This window comes from Malaclemys terrapin, chromosome 2 (assembly GCF_027887155.1).
Source record: "Malaclemys terrapin pileata isolate rMalTer1 chromosome 2, rMalTer1.hap1, whole genome shotgun sequence".
NCBI classification, from domain to species: Eukaryota; Metazoa; Chordata; order Testudines; family Emydidae; genus Malaclemys; species Malaclemys terrapin.
In genome coordinates, this window is record NC_071506.1 from 78,528,562 (window position 1) to 78,548,000 (window position 19,439).

At 42.9% G+C, this 19,439-nt stretch overlaps 1 long non-coding RNA gene across 1 annotated transcript; it reads left to right on the forward strand.

The window, feature by feature from the left end:
• The first annotated feature begins 14,848 nt into the window (after positions 1 to 14,848).
• On the forward strand, positions 14,849 to 16,538 carry LOC128832168 (uncharacterized). The gene is made up of 2 exons (XR_008443923.1): positions 14,849 to 15,094; positions 15,281 to 16,538. It is a non-coding gene; the product is annotated as an uncharacterized LOC128832168 (long non-coding RNA).
• Positions 16,539 to 19,439: the final 2,901 nt, after the last annotated feature.

Genomic DNA, 19,439 nt, shown 5'->3' on the forward strand with positions numbered 1-19,439 from the left:
TCAGCTATGTGAATAATGTAGCTTAAGTCGATGTACTTAGACCTACTCACCGCAGTGTCTTCACTGCGGTGACTCGACTGCTGCCACTTCCCCATCGACTCTGCCTGTGCCTCTCGCTGCCGTGGAGTACAGGACTCAACAGGAGAACGTTCAGGAGTCGATTTATCACGTCTAGTCTAGATGCGATAAATCGACCCCCGCTGGATCGATCGCTGTGCGCCGATCCATCAGGTAGTATAGACATACTCTTAGGCTGAGAGAAGGCTGGGACATTGAAAGCCTGACTAGAGACAGGAGTGCTCTTCTCAGTTGTTGTTGATGTTCAATGGCAGTGCCATGTCATCAATGAAGGGAGGGATAGCTCAGTGGTTTGAGCATTGGCCTGCTAAACCCAGGGTTGTGAGTTCAATCCTTGAGGGGGCCACTTAGGGATCTGGGGCAAAATCAGTACTTGGTCCTGCTAGTGAAGGCAGGGGGCTGGACTCAAGGTCCCTTCCAGTTCTAGGAGATAGGATATCTCCATTAATTTATTTATTTATTTACACTTACATGCCTGCCAGACCCTCTGGCGTCTGACTTATTGTACAGTGAAATATTTCTGAAGCCATTCGTATTCCAAAAGGCAGTATTGGGAATCAATATCTGCCAAATGGTGAGTTGAAAGTGCAGATATCAGAGCTCTGTGTCCAAGAGGATCTACCAAAATCCACCAATGCATCTAACTTGCTGAAGAATTTGGTTCTTGCCATATCAGACAACAGTTCACTTCTCGTGGGTATGTGGAAGTATTTATGGTTCATCCACAGCTGTAGTCCCCCTCCTCTTTTCTCTACAATTACTAATGAGTGAATCCAATCCGTTGGCGGTTCTATTCTCCAAATGATAGCGTTTGATGTCATATTTTGCAGGTACTCTTCTAGCCTCTGTCTTAAGGCTTGTGGAACATTTTATGTAGCATATGTCACTGGTTCTGCATCGTCGCTGAACTGTATCTTGCATGTTACTGGGAGGCACCCGTTTCCTGTGAATACATCTACATATGACATTAACACTTTCATATCTGATTCTAGGTTGTCTTTCTGCCTGTGTCATACATCCTGTTAAGGACATGAAGCAGCTCACACATTAATAGGCCTAAGATCAGTTGCTTGCCTCTGTGTAGCGCCACAAACTCTCTTGGTTTATCACTTTTCCTCTGCATGCTGACTCTCCCAACGCTGGAATTTTTCCACCATTATAGCCTTTAATAGATACTTTTGACTCTTCCACTGGACATTTATGTGCAGTGTGTCTTCCCACTTGTTCAAGACTAAGCTCTTGGAAGTGTGCCCTACCCTCATTCCAAATTAGTGTCTGACGGGAGATGAAGGGAGAAGTAGGGTTGAAGGAAACTCTGTTCCACATGCTGTTTCTGGAATGGCTGTAGTCATGTGACTGAAAGTTCTGCTGATAGATGTTATGTTATGCTTAGAATTACCTAGTAAAAATGGCCACCTTCTCCCATTATTTCCAAAGGGCTTGATGTCAGGCTGCCCTCGGCTAAGATAGATCTGATGATTGATGTTGTAAAGACACTCTTATGTTAGAAAAGCTGCGCATCTCACAAATCTTTATTGAAAAATAATTGGAAACCTTGAGCTGGAGAGAAAATGCTTTGTGTTTCCCAGGTATTCATTTTCCAACTCCATTTTATAGCCCTTGTACAAGAGGGGAATATTGGTGTAGGGGGGAGAAGGTGGGAAACTAGGAGGGGAGAGAGTAAGGCAGTAATAGGGGAAATTTCCTCTATCTTAGAGGTGATAGCAAGGAGAGTCTCCGTCTGAGCTGTCAGAGAGAGGCATACATTTCTGTGTGCATTGAAGGTCAACTTTTCAACCTGAAATTCTTTCACACGCATTGGCAGAGGAGAAAAATACTTCAAATCAAGCTTTTTAAAAATATCATGATTTTGGTCTCCCCTAATAATTTTTGGTTTGTTTGTTTGTTTTTAAAGCTTTTGAGGCTAGTAATACTGCTTTATTCCCATAGGAGAGCAGCTGAAACATTTGCCCTCTTCATGGGAGGAGAGGAGCAGCAAAGAGACTGTCAGCTGGTAAGGCGGGTCTGTGAGGAGTGTGGGGGGTGTCATATCACTGGGAGGCAGGGGGCTACGTCGAGGATCTGCATCAGTTGTCAGGAATCTGCCACACCCAGTTGATGCAATCTACAATGTGTGAGAACTTCCATCATATTGTGTGGAGATTTGGGAAGGGGGAAAGTGTCTATATTTGTGTGTATGGAGGTTCTGTTTCGGTGGTGGGTGGCGCTTTGGAAAGTACCGTCACTTATCTGATCCTGTCTGATGCTAGTGCTCTCCCTCATTTACTTTAGTAATTGCAGTCTTTATATTGTAAAAGTGATATTACCTTGTCTGGTGAGTAAAGAAAATAGCCCTTATGTTAAGTCTGTTCCAGGAAGCTGTTCTTCCTTATTGTATCTGGCGAAGGGATATTGTCTGTCCAATCAGGTTTTGGAGCAGGGGAAGCATGTCTTGGACCCAGCACTCCTATACATAGATTCTCTCTCGCTGCTCCTCAGGACACATCAACCAGCATGGATCTGCTCCTCTAGTGGAAGCAGAACATGAGTGGGTCCTTCACATTATCTTGATTAAAAGAGTTGATGCCTACTATGTCCAAGAGTTAATGCCTGGCATGTGATTAGGATGAATGAATGTCTATCTTCCAGTTCTTTTTTGCCAGCTATTTAGCTATACATGTTCCACACTCCCAGAGTTCCTAAGGCAACTTCCATAGACTTTTTTCAGTTGTTTTTTAGCTGAGGTCTTTCATAACCTACAATAGAAACTATATGAATGACTGGTAAAAGAATACTAATTTTCAGAATGAATTGGGTGGCTTAATATCAGTAGAAAAACACTCCATATAGAACAACTTGGGTATAGTTCTGCAGAGAATCCTGACCAGATAGGTTTGTGCATTTAACAAACATCCCTAGTGTTTCTGAGAAGTTTCTCCGAGGAGCTAGTACATGCATATGAACCCACTGTTCTACAAATTGAAGCTACATGTTTAACTGTTGCTTCAAGGCTTATGTAGAAAAGTGTGTGATGAAGGAACTGAAGAGAATGGTTGGTGACAGTGAAATTATGAAAAAAGATTCTTTGTGTCTCCCAGCTGACAGAATTTGTTGTCAATTTAGTGTTTAGGGGCTTCCTACTTACAGTACTAAAACTGTGTTCATTTGGACTTGGATGCTGGTCCATAAGTGCATGTGTATATAATATTTTATTTGTAAACTGAAAAGTCCTTTGTTTAAACACAATGGCAAAAGTGTTAAATTAAAAATTTGCACATTAAATTATTTCTTATTTTTAAAATCTGTAGGCATTCAGAATAAACTGGCTTTAGTGTAGAACAATGGATGAAAGCATATAAAAGATGTCTACTATCTCTGACTTATAAAATAGTGTTTGAATGTATTTAATAAACTATGGGTAAAATCTTGGTCAAGTTAAAATCAATGGCAGAACTACTGATTTCAATGGGCAAGGATTTCGCCCTATATCTTTATATAATACAACTACAATTTAACTATAGATTCTGCTATGATAAATTTATAAACTGCTAATCTAAACCCCTAAGAATGAAAAGATGCCTAGAAGGTGGAATACATGTTGCAGGACAGGATTAGAATTCAAAATGACCTTGACAAATTGGAGAACTGGTCAGAATTCAATAAAGATAAGTGCAAAGTACTTCACTTAGGAAGGAAAAATCAAAGGCCCAAATACAAAATGGGGACTAACTGGCTAGATGGTAGTACTGCTGAAGAGGATCTGGGGGTTATAGTGGATCACAAATTGAATGAGTCAACAATGTGATATAGTTGTGAAAAAGGCTAATATCATTCTGATGTGTATATAGGAGTGTCATTTGTAAGACACAGAATGTAATTGTCCCACTCCTGCTCAGCACTGGTGCGGCCTCAGTTGGAGTACTGTGTCCAGTTTTGGGTGCCACACATTAAGAAAATTTGGACAAATTGGAGGGAGTCCAGAGAAGAATAACAAAAATAATAAAAGGTTTAGAAAACCTGGTCTCTGAGGTAAGGTTAAAAAGGGGCATGTTTAGTCTTGAGAAAAGAAGACTGAGGTGGGACCAGATAAGTCTTCAAATATGTTAAGGGCTGTTATAAAGAGGATGGTGATCAATTGTTCTCTATGTCCACTGAAGGTACAACAAGCAATAAAGGGTTTAATCTACAGCAAGGGAGAATTAGGTTAGATAGTTTTTTCCTTATATCTAGTTAATATAAGGATAAGTAAGCATTGGAATAGGCTTCAAAGGGAGATTGTCGTAGTAGGTTTTAAAGAACAGGCTTGACAAACACCTGTCAGGGATGGTCTAGGTTTACTTGGTCTTGCCTCAGCACAGGGGGCTGGACTTAATGACTTCTTGAGGTCCTTTCCAGCCTGCCATTTCTATGAAGCTAGGTTCCTAGAATATTGGATGTGTCCTTGTCAAACAAATGTGACTCACAAAAAGCCTTTTTCCACAATCCCTCTCAGATAAAGCATATCTGCATGCTCTTGGGAGAGGGATCTATTCACCTATAGCTTTGGGGATCATTTGAAGATTTGACAAGTGTTGGGATTCTCATATTTATTCTTGACTAGTTCATCCTGTCTTCCTTTAAAAGATATGAGCACAGATGGACTCTGGCTATTTGTATCAGAGGGGGAGCTGTGTTAGTCTGGATCTGTAAAAAGCAACAGAGTCCTGTGGCACCTTATAGACTAACAGACGTATTGGAGCATAAGCTTTCGTGGGTGAATACCCACTTTGTCAGACACATGTGGTGGAAATATGGCCACCTTGAAATCTGGCTATATGGCCATCTTGATATGACCATTTCCTTTGAGACGACTGGTGTAATGGTAATATGCTGTCAAACAGCCTCATACCTTTGCAGTTGAAGGAAAAGGGTGTTTCTTACATCTGTTGACTACATAATTAGCCTGACTACATAAAATATTTGCATTAACTTTAGTAAATATCTGCACCTCTGCATGTGCTCTAAGTGCCCATGTAATGCCACTGAATGCCTTCTCACAAATTAGCAGTAGTTATACAGAAGGGTTAATTGCAGCCCTGTTATAGTATGCACTGACTTGCAATCTCTTCCCTGTACTTTTCTAGAGATTGCTGCTGCTATAGGTAAACAATGATGAAAGCAAAGCTGAAGAGACAGCAGGCAGATGAGGGCACCAAGAGACAGGGAAGAGAAGTAGAGGGGTGAGTCTCTGTGTTTGCGATGGTTTCCCGTGGACCCACTGAAAAAGTCACATACTGCAGAGGAGGTGAAAAACCCTTCTGCAAAACTGAAATAGATGGGGCTGAGAGGAGAGATGACATTGACACATGGGTATTTTAGCCAAGAACAGTATTAAAGTGGGTGATGGGGATGATGCAGTGGCACAGGAGTGTCTATGGTGGTATTGGGTGATTGAGGTGTATGGACTGATATTGGATGCTATGGGGAGTGAGAAATATTTCTGTATTTATAGCTTTTAAAACATGGTGTAGAAGAGTACATCTTCCATTGACTTATCAAGGACTGCCTTTGACTTTGACCAAGTATTTTAAAGGAATTTTCAAAGTCATTTTAGAAATGCCCCACCCCTGTGTAGGTGTGTTGGCTCAATAAGCACATGCCTACAGTTTAACTCCGCGGGGGTTTTGTGTATCTTCATTAAGTAGTAATCTAAGATCAAACTAATTTTACCGTGTATCTCTGGGGACACAACACAGCAGTTTTGAAATGAATGCTCAGCATTGTGGTTAGACATCCGTGGTGCATTGCTCAGCCACTGCTATGTATGATTCTGGAATTTTCTTACATGCCACATGCTGGGATTTCTACCCAGAAGGCAATGGAATTCTGGGGTTTGGGGTCAAACAGAATAATTCTCATGATGCTTCTTGTTTCATTCCATCCTCCTCCTCCTTTCTGTGATTCTACACCATTTTCTCAGCCAGCATGGAGGAAATGATGATTGCTGCACTCCTCAAGGTCATGACTCTAAACAGACTGCTGGTATACTATCTAAAGTAATGTAGTGCCTTTAGAATCAGGGTGATGAGGGCACACAGGGAGGCTGAAAAACCATCAGACACTTCTACATCTTTTCCTGGAGCAGATTCACTTGGTGGAGTACCACTTTGGGGGCTCTACCAACTAGTACTGGGACAGGATAGTGCTGCAGACCTGAGATGACCAGCAATGGCAGTACAGCTCCAGGATGTCAAAAACTACTTTCCTGGAACTCAGTGGAGTGCTCGCCCCAGAGCTACAGTGGTGGACCAGCTATAGGAACACTCCTCTGAGTGCGGCAAAGGACATGGCCATCCCTTTCTGGAAGCTCAACACCCCTGATTGCTACCAGTCAGTTACTAACCAGATTGGTGTTGGTGGATCAACCATCAGGGCTGTTGTAATGGAGGTTGCTATTAAGGCTGCTATTTATTAAGAAGGCACTGTTCCACAAGGCATATGGCTAGTCAATGTGTGGGTGGTTTAATGGCTTTGCATGGTTTGTCCCCTAATTGTATACAAGTCATTGATTGGACCCTTGTGCCCATTCTTTGCCCCCAACATCAGGTCTTGGAGTACATCAACAGAAAGGGGTATTTCTCTCTGGTGATGCAAGACCTGGCTGATCATGGATGGTTCATCAATATTTGTGGTGTGATCCAGAAAGGTCCATGATGCCAGGATCTTTAGAAGCTCTGAATTTCTTAATGGAGCGACAAATAGAACTTTGTCACTCATAGTCTATATGGATGATTAATGGGATTGCCATTCCTCCAGTCATTCTGGGAGATCCAGCTTATCCTCTCCGCCCCTGGCTTGCAGAGCCTTTTGCTGGCCGATGAGATAGGGAAAAGGAACATCTCAGTTCTACCCTGAGTAGTTGTAGAATGGATTATGGCATGCACATTTGGAAGACTCATAAGTAGTTGGAGGATCCTGATGTCGAGGCTAGATGCTGAGGAGGAACATTATTTCCGTGATGATAGCAGCTTGCTGTGTTTTGCATAATCTCTGTGAGAACAAGGGATAGAGACTTGCACATGTATGGGAGCAGGAGGTGGGCACATTGGTGAACCTTGTGAACAGCGAGAGAGGAGTGAAGTAACCACTTAATGCCACCCTCCCTATGTGCTCCTGTGCTCCTACTTCAAGCCTAGGACCACTTGTGACAAATAGATTCATAGATTCATAGATTATAGGACTGGAAGGGACCTCGAGAGGTCATCGAGTCCAGTCCCCTGCCCGCATGGCAGGACCAAATACTGTCTAGACCATCCCTGATAGACATTTATCTAACCTACTCTTAAATATCTCCAGAGACGGAGATTCCACAACCTCCCTAGGCAATTTGTTCCAGTGTTTAACCACCCTGACAGTTAGGAACTTTTTCCTAATGTCCAACCTAGACCTCCCTTGCTGCAGTTTAAACCCATTGTTTCTGGTTCTATCCTTAGAGGCTAAGGTGAACAAGTTCTCTCCCTCCTCCTTATGACACCCTATTAGATACCTGAAAACTGCTATCATGTCCCCTCTCAGTCTTCTCTTTTCCAAACTAAACAAACCCAGTTCTTTCAGCCTTCCTTCATAGGTCATGTTCTCAAGACCTTTAATCATTCTTGTTGCTCTTCTTTGGACCCTTTACAATTTCTCCACATCTTTTTTAAAATGTGGCGCCCAGAACTGGACACAATACTCCAGCTGAGGCCTAACCAGAGCAGAGTAGAGCGGAAGAATGACTTCTCGTGTCTTGCTCACAACACACCTGTTAATGCATCCCAGAATCATGTTTGCTTTTTTTGCAACAGCATCACACTGTTGACTCATATTTAGCTTGTGGTCCACTATAACCCCTAGATCCCTTTCTGCCGTACTCCTTCCTAGACAGTCTTTTCCCATTCTGTATGTGTGAAATTGATTTTTCCTTCCTAAGTGGAGCACTTTGCATTTGTCTTTGTTAAACTTCATCCTGTTTACCTCAGACCATTTCTCCAATTTGTCCAGATCATTTTGAATTATGACCCTGTCCTCCAAAGTAGTTGCAATCCCTCCCAGTTTGGTATCATCCGCAAACTTAATAAGCGTACTTTCTATGCCAATATCTAAGTCGTTGATGAAGATATTGAACAGAGCCGGTCCCAAAACAGACCCCTGCGGAACCCCACTCGTTACGCCTTTCCAGCAGGATTGGGAACCATTAATAACAACTCTCTGAGTACGGTTCTCCAGCCAGTTATGCACCCACCTTATAGTAGCCCCATCTAATTTGTATTTGCCTAGTTTATCGATAAGAATATCATGCGAGACCGTATCAAATGCCTTACTAAAGTCTAGGTATACCACATCCACCGCTTCACCCTTATCCACAAGGCTCGTTATCCTATCAAAGAAAGCTATCAGATTGGTTTGACATGATTTGTTCTTCACAAATCCATGCTGGCTGTTCCCTATCGCCTTACCACCTTCCAAGTGTTTGCAGATGATTTCCTTAATTACTTGCTCCATTATCTTCCCTGGCACAGAAGTTAAACTAACTGGTCTGTAGTTACCTGGGTTGTTTTTATGTCCCTTTTTATAGATGGGCACTATATTTGCCCTTTTCCAGTCTTCTGGAATCTCTCCCGTCTCCCATGACTTTCCAAAGATAATAGCTAGAGGCTCAGATACCTCCTCTATTAGCTCCTTGAGTATTCTAGGATGCATTTCATCAGGCCCGAGTGACTTGCAGGCATCTAACTTTTCTAAGTGATTTTTAACTTGTTCTTTTTTTATTTTATCCGCTAAACCTACCCCCTTCCCATTAGCATTCACTATGTTAGGCATTCCTTCAGACTTCTCGGTGAAGACCGAAACAAAGAAGTCATTAAGCATCTCTGCCATTTCCAAGTTTCCTGTTACTGTTTCTCCCTCTTCACTAAGCAGTGGGCCTACCCTGTCTGTGGTCTTCCTCTTGCTTCTAATGTATTGATAAAAAGTCTTCTTGTTTCCTTTTATTCCCGTAGCTAGTTTGAGCTCATTTTGTGCCTTTGCCTTTCTAATCTTGCCCCTGCATTCCTGTGTTGTTTGCCTATATTCATCCTTTGTAATCTGTCCTAGTTTCCATTTTTTATATGACTCCTTTTTATTTTTTAGATCGTGCAAGATCTCGTGGTTAAGCCAAGGTGGTCTTTTGCCACATTTTCTATCTTTCCTAACCAGCGGAATAGCTTGCTTTTGGGCCCTTAATAGTGTCCCTTTGAAAAACTGCCAACTCTCCTCAGTTGTTTTTCCCCTCAGTCTTGATTCCCATGGGACCTTACCTATCAGCTCTCTGAGCTTCCCAAAATCTGCCTTCCTGAAATCCATTGTCTCTATTTTGCTGTTCTCCCTTCTACCCTTCCTTAGAATTGCAAACTCTATGATTTCATGATCACTTTCACCCAGGCTGCCTTCTACTTTCACATTCTCAACGAGTTCCTCCCTATTTGTTAAAATCAAGTCTAGAACAGCTTCCCCCCTAGTAGCTTTTTCAACCTTCTGAAATAAAAAGTTGTCTCCAATGCAGTCCAAGAATTTGTTGGATAGTCTGTGCCCCGCTGTGTTATTTTCCCAACATATATCCGGATAGTTGAAGTCCCCCATCACCACCAAATCTTGGGCTTTGGATGATTTTGTTAGTTGCTTGAAAAAAGCCTCATCCACCTCTTCCACCTGGTTAGGTGGCCTGTAGTAGACTCCTAGCACGACATCTCCCTTGATAATATAAAAATGTATATATTATGTGTAAGAGTTAGTGATTATTATTGTAAGTTAAAGAAATTTTAAAAGTAGAGCTTTCTAGTTTCCAAACCTTTTCAAAGATGAAGCTGTTGGTCTCTTTTTTGCACCATCAAACTGTCAAGATATCTGCATTGTTAATTTTCTTTATATTTAAGATATTAAAACACTCATGAATTAGTCTTCATAATTAGATATAGTACCTAGAATATATTATACATTACTTTAGTGTTTTCCTTTAATACTCCTTTTTATGATCTTTTTCCACTTTTGTGGCAGCACATCTTTATTTTAATTTTTTTAAATGAATTTGGGTTTACATGCAGATTTTGAGTTAACTGAAATCTCTTCCTCCCCAGCCATCTGTCACGCATCCTGGAGTGACTGACGACCGTGAGTGCCTACTTCCGGGCAGACTGTCAAAAACAAGGCAGACACCCCAACCTGGTGGCATATTTTATAATTAGTTCTCACCAAGCCAGAAACAAACATGAACTCCTGGATCACTATAACAGTCTCACCACAGAGTCACTGATAGTCCCCTTTGAATCTCCAGTCTATCTTGACACCCAGACAAACTGGACTTAGTGATAAATGGTCACTTACACCAAAAATCACACAATATTCGGGTTGCTCCCAGTCCCAAGAGACCAGTCACTTGCCCCAGATCAATTGGTATCTTAGATGTTACACCAAAGACAACACCTGTAGCCAATCCTGTAATAAAATAGCTAAAGGTTTATTAACTGGGAAAAAAAAGAAATAAAAATTGGTTTCAGCTTAAAGCAAGCAAACATATGCACAAATGAGTTGCAGTCTAAATCCCAAGAGTGACAGAGTTGTAGTGATCTGTAAACTCAAAGTGTCTTTCAGGGCAGACCCAGAAGCCAGCCCCTGGTGATCTCTGGCTTCAGTTTGGTGGCTCTGGTTCTGTGAGCATTCAAACTGCAAAGAGATGGAAATTTTTTCCATCTGTCTTTGTTTTATTTCCTTCATTAAGCCTCCAAGTCCATAGGGCAAGTTTCCTCGCACATAGCATTTCCAAAGTGCAATAGGGTCAGTATCAATCATAGAATATCAGGGTTGGAAGGGACCTCAGGAGGTCATCTAGTCCAACTCGCTGCTCAAAGCAGGACCAATCCCCAACTAAATCATCCCAGCCTGGGCTTTGTCAAGCCTGACCTTGACAAACCTCTAAGGAAGGAGATTTTACCACCTCCCTAGGTAACCCATTCCAGTGCTTCACCACCCTCCCAGTGAAAAAGTTTTTCCTAATATCCAACCTAAACCTCCCCCACTGCAACTTGAGACCATTACTCCTTGTTCTGTCATCTGCTACCACTGAGAACAGTCTAGATCCATCCTCTTTGGAACCCCCTTTCAGATAGTTGAAAGCAGTTATCAAATCCCTCCTCATTCTTCTCTTCTGCAGACTAAACAATTCCAGTTCCCTCAGCCACTCCTCATAAGTCATGTGCTCCAGCCCCCTAATCATTTTTGTTGCCCTCTGCTGGACTCTTTCCAATTTTCCACATCCTTCTTGTAGTGTGAGGCCCAAAACTGGACACAGTACTCCAGATGAGGCCTCACCAATGCGGAATAGAGGGGAATTCGGCATTGTATTCAGTGCAATCCATTGTGTTACGATGTTCCTTGATGGCCCATCTGCTTTTGACAGTAGTTCTAGATGGGGGAGGGGAAAGCACGCTTCCGATCTGGGGTCATAAGTTTAGAGAAAACATTTTCAAAGTTATAAAGAAAAACTTACATATTTCCTTTATAGCATGGAATACGATTAATGCATTCAACTTACAAAGTGTCTAAACACTAAATATTTTCTTATAAAATGAATACCTATTTTGAGCAACACTAACACAAAAGTGAACTGGTCTGGTCTCAAGCTGTGAGTCTGTCAGTTCTTATCTAATGTCTGCAGCCTTGGCAAGAGCTGGCTTCTGTCCTCCAGGTGTCACACCATCCTATAATTTAGTTGGTTTAAAGCCCACCAAGTGAACCCTTCCAGCTTTCACCCAGGAAGACAGCACACCATCTGCCTAAGCCAAGATGCTATCATCCATGCTGTCACCTAATCAAGACGGTATTCCAATGTTCTGTAAATCCTAGAATCATAGGACTGGAAGGGACCTTGAGAGGTCATCTAGTCCAGTCCCCTGCACTCATGGACAAACTAAGTGTTATCTAGACCATCCCTGACAGGTGTTTGTCTAAGCTGCTCTTAAAAATCTCCAATGATGCATTTCCACAACCTCTCTAGGCAATTTATAACCACTCTGACAGTTAGGAAGTTTTTCCTACTGTCCAACCTAAACCGCCCTTGCTGAAATTTAAGCCCATTGCTTCTTGTCCTATCCTCAGAGGTTAAGGAGAATAATTTTTCTCCCTCCTCCTTGTAACAATCTTTTTTGTACTTTAAAACTGTTATCATGTCCCCTCTCAGTCTTGTCTTTTCCAGACTAAACAAACCCAATTTTTTTCAATCTTCCCTCATAGGTCATGTTTTCTAGACCTTTAATCATTTTTGTTGCTTTTCTCTGGACTTTCTCGAATTTGTCTACAGTGTTCCAGAAGTGTGGCACCTAGAACTGGACATAATACTCCAGTTGAGGCCTAATCAGAATTAGGAAGAATTACTTTTCGTGTCTTGCTAACAATACTCCTGCTAATACATCCCAGAATTATGTTTGCTTTTTTTTTTTTTACACAACAGTGTTAGACTGACTCGTATTTAGCTTCTGATCCACAATGACTCCCAGATCCCTTTCCGCAGTACTCCTTCCTAGGCAGTCATTTCCCATTTTGTATGTGTGCAACTGATTGTTCCTTCCTAGGTGGAGTACTTTGCATTTGTGCTTATTGAATTTCATCATATTTTCTTCAGACCATTTCTTCAGTTTGTCCAGATCATTTTGAATTTTAATCCTATCGTCCAAAGAGCTTGCAACCTCTCCCAGCTTGGTATTATTTGCAGACTTTAAGTGTTCTCTCTATGCTATTATCTAAATCATTGATGAAGATATTGAACAGAACTGGACCCAGAACTGATCCCAGCGGGACTCCACTCGATATGTCCTTCCAGCTTGACTGTGAACCACTGATTACTCTCTGGGAACAGTTTTCCAACCAGTTATGCACCCATCTTATAGTAGCAAACACCTGCTCTCTACACTATCAGTGCAACCATTTGTTGGGCTCTCATTTCAGTCTTCTCTTTTCTTTGTACTGGAAGGAACTCTGAGAAGATTGGTCACCCTACGTTGTGGTAGACAGCAAGTGTGAAAAATCGGGACGAGATGGGGGGCAAAAGGAGCCTATATAAGAAAAAAAAAAACAAAAATTGGGACTGTCCCTATAAAATCAGGACATCTGGTCACCCTACCACAAAGGCCTGTGTATTCAAGAGGTCAGACTAGATCAGAGGTGGGCAAACTATAGCCTGCGGGCCACATCCAGCCTGCAGGACCGTCCTGCCCGGCCCTTGAGCTCCCTGCTGGGGAAGCTAGCCCCTGGCCCCTCCCCTGCTGTCCTCCTTCCCCCACAACCTCAGCTCACCACGCCGCCAGCACTCTGGCCTGCTGCTCCTAGTGGGCAGCGTGGCCACCTCTGGCCAGGCGACACGGCTGTGAGCTCCTGCTGCTCTGAGCTGCATGGTAAGTGAGTGGGGAGAGGGGGTTGGATAAGGGACAGGGAGCAAGGGGCAGTTGGATGGGGCAGAGGTTCTGGGGGTGGTGGTCCGGGGATGGGGATCAGGGGGGTTGGATAGGCATGGGAGTCCCAGGGGGCCTGTCAGAGGATGGGGGTAGGGGTCGGGGCAGTCAGGGGACAGGGAACGGGGGGGGTTGTATAGGGGGTAAGTCCCAGGGGGCAGTTAGGAGCGGGGGTCCCAGGAGGAGGTGGTCAGGGGACAAGGAGCAGGGGCGGTTGGATGGGTTGGGAGTTCTGAGGGGGGCAGTTGAGGCAGGAAGTGGGAGGGGTCGGATGGGGGCAGGAGTTAAGCTGTTTGGGGAGGCACAGCCTTCCCTACCTGGCCCTCCATACAGTTTCACAACCCTGATGTGGCCCTCGGGCCAAAAAGTTTGCCCACCCCTGGACTAGATGATCAAAGTGGTCCCTTCCAGTCTTAGACTCTATGAATCAACCTATAGTGGTTTTGTGGTTGTCCCTCCCCATCAAATGATGCTTCGCTATCAAACAGTGAAATCCTTTCTTATTACTTCTCTTATACTTGCAGCATCTAGGGTAATGCAAACCATTCTGTTCTGGCTGGCCACTAGCTAAATCAAAATGCAAGATCTCTTGCCTCTTTTTCTCCCTGGTGGATCTAAATAAGTGATTGCCTTTCATTTTCTGGTTGGGCTCTTGCCTGTCCATGGTAGGGTGACCAGACAGCAAATGTGAAAAATCGGGATAGGGAGTGGGGGGGGGAGGGGTAATAGGAGCCTATATAAAAGAGACTCAAAAATCAAGACTGTCCCTATAAAATCAGGATATCTGGTCACCCTAGTCCACGGCCACTTTCCAGATAATATTGAGATAGAATTAGAAGATCATTTAAGTGGGATAATCTCCTGTTGATGTGCGCACACAAAATAATTTAATATGGGGGGCAATATTTAGATAAATTTAGCAGATGACTGAGAGGGGTTATAATGGAAGTAAAATCTTGGAGGAAAGTATACTGTTTTCACCTTTAGTTAATGAAGCATTTAGAATGGTAGTTAAAACAGTGGTGCCCAAACTTTACCTTGCCAGTAATGGAATCTGTCTGCCCCGCCCCCTCCATTACAGCACAGTTGGCTCAGCAGAGGAGCTGGGGCTAGAGGCAGAGCTGGCCTGGGGGTGGAGAGGAAATCAGGGCAGAGCTGGCCTGGGGGCAGAGAATGAATGAGGGCGGAGCTGGGCTGGAGGGGAGCTGCAGCTGGGGCTGGAGAAGGGCTGGGTGGTGCTCCCTCCCTACCACCCATCCGTGGGGGCTGGCACGAGCCCCACTGCATCACCCCTTCCTCCTCACCCTCCTGGGGGACATGCACCACAGTTTGGGGCCACTGGGTTAAAAGGTGGAAATGTAATTGGGGTAGGAGGGTGCATAACTCTATTATAATCCCCTTCTTCCTGCACCTCCACCTCATCTTAAATCTGCTGAATCATACTCCAGAGTTCTGTCTTTTTTTCCAGGACTTCTCAGAAAGCATTACACAGAGTTAAACCTCGGGGCTATTGTATGCAGGTAGGTAGTCATAGTTCTCAATGAACTTCAGACAGAAGGTACCATATTGTTTCTTAGTAAACATTTAATGCACACAAAAAACATTGTAAATAGTATAATATATTGTAAATAGTATTTGAAATACTATGAATAACTTTTTTTGACAAAAACTTTCAAGAAGTAAATCTACTGATGTTTCTTATACAGATTTTCACCCCCCAACTGCTAACTGGCTTCATATCAAACAGTGAATATGTATGGGGCCTGCAAGACTTCACAATGAAACCTTCATAGACATTTTTAGTAGGCTTTTCTGAAACTGTATATTAACAGTCACCCTAATTCTGGATGTTTCTAGACCACTGTCCTGCCCTCTGCACGTCTGCAGAGAAACCAAGGGGAAGGTCTACACTACGGGGATCAATCGACCGAAGTTACACAACTCCAGCTATGTGAATAACGTAGCTGGAGTCGACGTTCCTTAGATCGACCTTTTGCGTTGTCTACACTACGCTGGGTCGACAGCAGAATCTCTCCTGTCAACTTACCTCATGCTTCTCATTCCAGTGGAGTACCGGAGTCGACGGGAGAGTGAGCGGCGGTCGATTTAAGACCCACTAAATCGACCCCTGGTGGATTGCTCACCGCACATCAATCCCTCGGTAAATGGAGATAAGCCCCAAGTATTCAAACTAAAAGCGCTCTCTCCTTCCTTTGGACTAAAAAAATAAGTCAAATACTGAAGTATAAAGCAGGGTTACAGAAACATGGGACTTGGTTAGGTACCTGAACTCCACATGGGATATATATGACTTCTGTTTCCTGAAAACTGGAGCAGGAAGCCAGAGAGGAAGAGGGCTGGGTATAGGTCTAGGCAGAAGCTCTAAAATGAAACAGTAGCTTTAGGGGTAATGCTGTTTTCCTTATTCTGACAGTGTTCTTTGATCAGTGTTAGAAGAAAGCAACTCTTTATGTGATTCTTTAATATTGTCTTCTCTCTGGGACTTTGCTGCTGTACTTATGTAAAATGTCATCTAAGCAGTGAAGAGAGAAAGATTTGTCTGCAACCTGAAATTACCAGCAGCCACCATAATATGACTTCTCAAGTTTGCTTTGCTTCAGTCACTACTGAGGGGCTCTGAGGTGTGGTATTATTACTATCTGGTGGCATTAGTTAATTGTGAAGCAGTACCCACAGATAATCTTAATGCCTTGACTAGTTTTATTCTGTGAAGAGAGACACAGCAACATCCAGGGATTACACACACTATAGATTTGATTTTTTTTTTTGCCATGAGCAATTAAGCACATAGCAAAACATCTAATTTCTAATATTTCCATTTTTCATGTCATCTGTTTGCTTCCAAACATCTGTACAAAACTTTTCCCGTTCCCACCCTACATGTTGCTGAAACAAGACTGGGCTAAAGATCCTAATGTCAATAAAAAAAAGTGTGACCTTTGAGATACTCCCGAGAATTTGGATGTGGAATAGCAGGCTGACCATGCTGGAACTGGACTATCAGTATTCCAAACCATGAATATTCTATCAGTATTCCAAAATCATGAGTTGGACCCTGTCAAAACTTTTTGTGTGTGTGTAAGCTTTTTCAGGAAATTCAACCAGAAACATACAAAAATATGCATACAGGTTGCACCTCCCTTTTCTTTATGACTGATGAGAAGGTTGCTTTCCCATCACCTCTTGCTGTGCCCCAGCAACCTCTCCTGAACGCTGCCCTTGCCCAACTCCCTCTCCCACTCCACCATCTTGACACCAGTAGTGGAGGAGGGGGAAAGAGTAAATTTGGGCACGAAGGTGTGGGCAGCAGCAGAGGGTTGGATACATGGTCCCTTCTTCCTTCCTTACCCCCATGCTCACCTTTGCTTCTCACCACCATAGCATCATATGGGCATTGAAGGAAGATGGGTAGGCGGTACTATTGCTAACCCCCTATTCTGCACAGCAAACAAGCAGTAGGGAAGCCAACTAAACTGGTAGGCATCAAGAGCTGCAGCTGTCTCCAGCATGAACTGCAACCCAGTGCCTATAGTCAGCCCAGGTTACCAACAGTGGCCTCTAGAGGCTGAAGTGATGTCTAATGGATTTCAGCCTGAAATCCCAGCCACCAGGAATTTCTTGCAGATTGTAATAAGCAAGTAACATTTCTCCAAAATCATGAGCCAGGAAGGTAAAATGGGAACAACTGCAAAAATGTGCATGTATTAGTTGTGCTTGCACAACCATGTTTATCCACAGTCTTTTTTGCAAGTGCACTGCATGCATCTGCATTGTCTTCAGTGCATCTGTTGTACCCACATTAGAAAACATTCCCCCTTCCTTGGACCCAAAAAACGTATTCAGTGTGCAAACCTGGCAGTTGTGTATACAAATTAGATATTTGCCTTTGAAGAATAAATTACACACACATGCTGATTTGCACATACAATTACCTATGTTTGTGCAAATAGAGGTTTGCACTTGCAAAGCTGATTAAATAAATCTTCAAAATTTGCAAGTGTAAGAGGCTCACAGAAAATTTGACCCTAAATATTTTAAACTTATGAGGACATCCCCTTGTTATGATGCAAGTCACCAGATGGCACTGTTACACATAGTCTTGCAAGTTCTTTTCTTAGCAGGCAAACAGTGTACAGTCTGATGAAATGCAGTGTTAGTTTTGTAATGAAGATTCTTTTTCAGGGAGCTGTTGCAAACAGCAAATCCCTCTCTAGCCATCTCATTTCCAGTCCTACCCTATTAACCCCACACATCTTTACAGTTTAAAGGCTTTGCACAGCTGATGCCATTTTTCCATGCGAACAGCTGGCTTGCTTGTTTTCTCTACTTTTTTCCCCAAATAAACTATCTGGAGAAATGCTACTATTTTAGCTATTAGGTATAGCTATTGCTTTGTTGACTTACACAAACATGTGTTTTAGACTGTAAGGATTTTACATTGTATTCATCACCTGGCACTCAGATACTATTGTGATGGGTTCCACATACAGACACAAGAAGATAGGGGAGTTCATTTTAAAAGCGGCTTTCTTAAAGCAGGTTAGCTTGTGCTTTTCTCCCGGTCATGAAAGCCTCCTGCCTTTTTGTTTGTTCCAAATATTCACCATGCCAAAAATACTCTGAGCTACTGAATCTAAGTGGTTCAGGATATTATAAATTACAGAAAAGCAAGCAAGAAAGGGATTCTTTTTGTAATGGTAAACAACAGTTCTCTGCTCTGACCAGCAGGAGGAGAGAGAGCTCATTTAATGGAGTGTTTTTGCAGCACCTCTCAGCAGAAAGTTGAATACCTTTTTTGAGTCCCTGGTCATCCTCAGCTACTAGTGATTTAATTAAAGAAATCCGGTGTCAGAAACAGTGTAAAGAGATTTAGTATTCTTTTTTAAATGCACTGTTTTTCCCTGTGCACAGTCTGAGTCATGAATACAAAGTGGGGGATTCCCTTGTGAATGGTAGTTAAATTTTGTACTACCTCAGTTAAGATGTTAAAGCAGACATTGCCACTAGCATAATGGTGGCTGCATTTCCAGGCTTTTCCCTAATGAGCAGTGGTGCAGCTTCTCTGATGTTGATCTGCTCTTTTTTTCTCTCTCTTTCCCTCCTCCTCCTCCTCCTCCCCCCCTCCCCCAGCTTTGAGGATTCCAGGCCACCCATACTGTCTGCTAGTTTCTAAAAAGTGGAGCTTCTTTCAAGCACTTCCCCAAATGGGGTGGCTTGAAACTACTAGAAATGATGTACATGGAAGGTTAGACCAATTTAGACAGATTCTGCAGCTTAGACATGGTCACATGAAAGTTGGAGTTTGAACTGGTCACAGGAAATTGACTACATGTGCAGGGAATAGCCTATAGCCTTTGCAAATTTTGCTAGTAGCAGTATAAAGAGGAAACCAAGGTTATTGCTAGAGCATGCAAGGCAAGATTTTACGGAGGACTTTCCTTCCATTAAGTGCAGAAGAGTTGTAGAGGCTGGATTAACAAATATAAACTATTAGAATTTTGAGTATCAGATTGGGGACTCGGGGCTCTGCTCTCAGCTGTTGGTACAGCCTCTGCAATTTGCCCTGGAACATTTGAACCCAACAGCTTCTTTATCCATCGCATCTGTAGCAATAGCAGGGCTGCAAGTACCATTTATTGAAGTTTGTTTATTGTTATTTTAGGGCCTAATCCAAAACCAACTGAAATTAATGGGTATCAGCTTCAGTGCACATTGGATCAAGCACTTACACTGCTATAGTTGGGATGCTGTAACAAGGCTTAGGGCTTGTCTACACTGTGCGGCAATGTGCACTAGGGGGAATGCACTTTCTAAAGCACGTTAAATGGTCCATGTAGGCCCTGC